We start from the raw sequence: 5,769 nt of genomic DNA, 5'->3' as shown, positions 1-5,769 counted from the left end.
CAAAACGATATTTGTACATCTATCTATATCTATCTATAGATATATATATCTATATATACAGTATGTATGCGTGTGTGTAAATATATATAATGCTATTATTTTTAATATATATTTATAACAATAAATATATATTAAAAAAAAATATATATATATATATATATATATATATATATATAATATATATATACACACACACACACACATGCATACTGTGTATATATATATATATATATAATATAGTATATAGCTTATGGATATAGATAGATGTACAAATATAGCTTTGTGTATGTATATAATAGTTATAATAGTGTTTGAATGACTGTATATTTATAGCTATCACATAGTTCTGGACTTTCTCTACCAAGGGTAATATTTGGATAGTAGGAGTCACAGACAGATGACAGAACAGTCAATACACATGAACATTCCCAGCGAAAGCCTTCTCACTTGATAAACTATCGATTTGCGTTGAATGGAGCAAGATGGAAGCTTGTGTGTACCCAGACATCAGAAGATTTGCCACTATTGATCCCATATCTGTATAAAGCATGGGATGCATGACTGGTGGTGTTGGTGGATGAGAATGTTTAGCCATGCGGATGAGCCCCTCTTGCAGGGACTTGTGTGCTGCAGTAGCTGAAGGCTGTGTTGAGCCCAGATGAACGTGCCATGGATAGGACTAGCAGGTGTTCCTGTGTCTAGCTCACTGATGTGCACATATCTCTGCTTCACATCTTAACTCATCCTTGGCGCGTAGCATGTTCAGCATTTGCATTGGGATTTGAGACTCATAAATGTATAGGATTTCCTTTGGCATTAAGGGGATGTCTAGGGAGCCTTGCCAAGTAACTCTTTGGTGCTGGCAGAAAAGGCCACACATCCATTTGTCTCCATTTTGTCTGGTTCCCACCCTAGTCTTCACTACCCCTTCAGTGTCTTTATTACAGGGGGCCACCCAGGCCCTGACCTGTCTGGAACTGGGAACAGCAATGTGCAGTAACCCAAAGCAACCATCAGAAGCAACTTGTGTCTCTAGTGACACAAGTTGACATTTATTTGTTATCATGGCTTTTGGCCCACTATTATTAATTATTACATAAGCCTTAGTTGAGTTACTTTGATAGGCAGAGATCTGGGTTAGAAGAATCACCCCCATGATTTATGTACTAGCAAATTGGAAGTCAGTATGAATTCTATACAGCAATAGCCAGTAACACCCAATCAGAAATAATCTTTAATTCTTCAGACTACTTTAAAGGAAAGGAAGATTCATTCTGATTGCCGTGGGTTAGTACATATCATTTATTTGGCCCACATGAAGTATGTAAATATATGTAAGAATATATTCAGAACAGCAATCACCATCCATGGGAAAAATTTAAGCATTATGATCAATAATCTATTGCTGAAGGTTGCTCAAGTGCATTGAAATTCTGTTATATAGAACTCCAAAGTTTTCCAGCAAGCATGCTAAAAATTAAAAAAAAAAGTATAAATGCAAAAATTGTGGGAATTAATAACAATGACCCGGTCTAGACTTAAGGAAAGCATTCTAGGCTCTGGCCTTTGGTGTTACAACTTTCAATGGCATTACAATTTTTCATTATTTTTTATCTGACCACATTACCTTCTTATGTTTGCTATAGACCTTAGAGAATGGTTGGACATGAATTAGCCCGATGTGGGTCAGAATGGAAAATCATTTTAATATGTGTCTGTACATATATGCAGTGTTCATACAATCAAACAGTATTGCTGCACAGCAGCTCCACAGTCCAAAAAGCTCCGGGCGGGTTTGAAATTTCCTAATCTGGAAAATGTGTTCATATGGTCAAATCGTATAAATGTCAAGCCTACAAGTACCAAGAACAAGCTTCCTCAGGTAGCTAAAATTATATAACTTTAAGGTGTTATTATTACACCCAATTTACATCAGTTTTACAAACCTTATTTGAAGTGTGGATATATGTGGGCTGCCAATGACTTTTGTTTATGCAATCATTATCCAGTTTGATTTTGTTCAGGATGGAAAATTTCAGCGTATGGTAAGTACATTGGTGCCTGTATGCAATTGTTGTGCAAGTTTTCCCAAACTTAAGAAAAAGTGTAATTTATTGTAGCTTGCCAATCCTTAGATGTGGTGGCTGCAATAGTTTTTTTTAAATTTTTTTAAAGATTTTTTTCCTTTATTTTCATCTGGTAATGTTTCCAACAAAATCCAGTGTAGCTTTGCATAGAAAGCAATCAGCCTCCAGGTTTTATTGTCAAAGCTTAATTGAACAAGCTGAAGTTAGAAGCTGATTGGCTATAATGCACAGCAACACCAGATTTTGGAGTTCACCAGCTTTAGTAAATCTCCCCCATGGTTTACCTAGTGTACTGTATCTATAGAGGAGCAGCATTGTCACCCTAGGACAGAAATAGTGTTAGTAATAAAAAATTTCAGCTCCCCTCTCCTGCTCTCCATACAATGGGGGGGGGTTCTGTAGTCCACGGGGAGAGTTGGGAAAGCTCATCAGGTTTTTTTTTTTTTAGTTTTATGGAACAGATATAACACAACACTTTCAATATTATGATAAACCAAACAAAAGAGTTTGTCAATAAGTTTATTATTAGTGTTACATATACTTTTTACATATACTTTAACAATCTGGAAATTTGCCATGGGTGCTGAAAATTAAGATTTTGTATGGTAAATGTGGTAAAGATCAGACCACCGCAGAAGCTCAAGACAGGTTGGATGTGTGTAGCCAGCCTGGAGCTACCTATAGCTATGGAATGGCAGTAACCTGTTCTTGGTATATTATTAATATAAGCTCTAACGAGCAGGGCCCTCTCATTCCTCCTGTATTGAATTGTATTGTACTTGTACTGTCTGCCCTAATGTTGTAAAGCACTGCATAAACTCTCGGTGCTATATAAATCCTGTATAATAATAATAATAATACAGGATTTATATAGCGCCAACAGTTTACATAGCGCTTTACAACTTGAGGGTAGACAGTACAAATACAATACACTTTAATACAGTAGGAATCAGAGAGACCTGCTCCTTAGAGCTTACAATCTAAGAGGAAAACACACCTTTCTACTGCAGTGTGTTGTGGTAATGTGTGCATTAAGCAGCATGTTACTGAAATGCACAATACATACATATTTTAAATATTATTATTATACAGGATTTATATAGCGCCAACAGTTTGCGCAGCGCTTTACAATGTAAATATGTCATTTCAAATAGGACCAATACAACACATCTCCAACCCACATGTGTTGCAGACCACCACAGCACATGGAAGCACACTACAGTGCATTGTGGTGCACTGTGTTGCCAATTTTTTAAAAATGTTTTGGTGCATTGCCAACCCATTCACTAAATTCATTGAATGGGCTGCCATAATACAATACAAGTTAGCACATAAAAAAATGTGCTAATGCAACATACCAGGGCGCCAAGATCTAAATATTCCTTTAAACTGCTTTTGTTGGAAACGAATAATGGACAGATGAGAAAACCTTGACTGATACTGATCCATCGCAAGATGAGCAGCACCAGCAATTGCTTGCATTGCTAAAGCCCTCCTGCATAAATATGAACGTTCAGCTGATCTTGAATGTTCATGTTTATAGACTCGAAGGCGGGTTGCAATGCCTGAGAGTGGTTAGATTTTGCCTCTTATTGCTCTTCTATCATTGAAGTTGATTTGAGAGCCATGTTTTATCTTGTTTTCTTATCAAACACTCCCAGAAGTCATCTTACCCGCTTGGAACGAACCAATATGGCTGCTGCAGGTTGAGTCAGTGGGTTTCAGTCCCTTATTTTATGAGATGTCAGGGAGGATGTCAAACGTAGCAACGATAACTAATACTACAGTCTGAGGGACCAGAACGTAGTAATTAATCCCAAAGACTTAAGTGTATTTTAGTTCAGGAGAAAAAAAAAATCACTAATTCAATCGTCCGGAAAATTGAAGTTTGATGCATGAGTCCCTGCTGGAAGGGGAGTTCTCTTCTTCTCTTCTGAATCTTGGATGGGGCTGCAAATGAACACATTACATCTCTCTATCCCTTCCCTCCACATGCAATCAGTCAGCCTCACTGCATATTGATGCTTCCCCTCCCTCCTCTTACCACTCTCCTAAAGGTGACATCATGAAACGATATGGTTGGTGTATTAAACCAGATGTTGGGGTTACATGATGTCACTTTTGCATCTGCTGGTATATATCAAAAGGGATCCTTTTATATGTAAATATTTAAAATGTGTTGGGCTACTATCTGTATTGCATAACAAGGCACGAGTGGGGACTAATTGCTTAAAAATATGTCTCCCCCCAGACGTGGCGCAGTTGCTGATTCATCGAAAATGGGATAGGTTTGTCACAGCAGGATTAGCCATCTGATTATCATTGCGATCACCATTTCCATACAAATAACAAAACAAAGCACCTGACATACTTTAGAGGCACATTTATATTAGGAATTTTACACACGCCACATTTTAGGTGATTGATGGTATATTATCTGTGTGTGTGTGAATTTATACTTGAAAATGTATGCATGCCTATGTACACACACCTGAATTATGAAATGTAAACATTTCTTTAAAAATAAATATATACATATATATATATATACATATATATATATATATACATACACTGTGTGTATATATCTCAAAATATATAAAAATAGTGAAATATTTAAAACAAACTGTAAAATATCCACAAAATCTTATTATGTGAAAATGAAAATAAGTGGGAAGTATTTTTTTTATTCACCACCGCATTTTTTCTGTACCACTCTGTGCCTTGGACACATGGAATTGAGAATATTGCAACCCTCATGCATGTTGTGGATTTGATAAATATATTTAAAAACTGCTTTTACTTTTTAGATTTATTCTGGCAGCAGAAGATCTGCAGCATTGCTGTATTTTATTCTATACAGCTGTTGATTTACTAAAATAGTAGAGAATGTTCACTTTGCAAAGTCAGTGTTCATTTTAGTTTAGTAAACATGGTAAACTTTAGATTTTTAATGCTCAGTTACATGCAATTAAATTGGAAAAAAATAAAAAAACAACACAGGAATTTTGCAGCACATGATTGCATGATACAATTTCACCTTGTTCAAGCACTAAGCTAAGTGACCATTCACGTCACAAAGTTATCATTCAATGCTATGTGATCTTGGATTACTAAAGGAGCAGAGACGGTTCGTATAGCAAAGTGAATGTCCTATTTGCAAAATGAATGTTTACTTCTAATACCCAATCTTGTGGAAATTAATACAATTTGGGCATAATTGTATATTGAACACAATTTTGTCTTATATACCAAATTTAAAGCGCAAATAAACTCTCAATTTTGAAAAATAGCTGACAGGCAGTGTTGTTATATAGACCCTAGTGGTCTTTCCTGTCATAAATAGTTCTCCTGGCCTGTCAGCAGTAATGTACACTGAGCTGTGCATGTGCAGCTCAGAGAACATTTACGGCACCACTCTGTGGCGTGATGGTTTTGAAAGTCTTAAGCTTGTGCCAGAGTGACATCAAAATGGCCGAACAGAAGGTAGTCCGGGCAAAGATTGAAGCGCCAGGGACCTCCTACAGTGCTGTCATCACAATGCTGCTGGGCTTAGTTTGACAGGTAAGTCTTCTATTATTATTAATATACAGGATTTATATAGCACCAACAGTTTGCACAACACTTTACAATATAAAGGGGGACAATACAATTACAATACAGTTCAATACAGAAGGAATAG

This window comes from Aquarana catesbeiana, linkage group LG08, assembly GCF_042186555.1.
Source record: "Aquarana catesbeiana isolate 2022-GZ linkage group LG08, ASM4218655v1, whole genome shotgun sequence".
Lineage (NCBI taxonomy): Eukaryota > Metazoa > Chordata > Amphibia > Anura > Ranidae > Aquarana > Aquarana catesbeiana.
The sequence above is the reverse complement of the archived record's forward strand: the minus strand, read 5'-3'. Positions refer to the sequence as shown.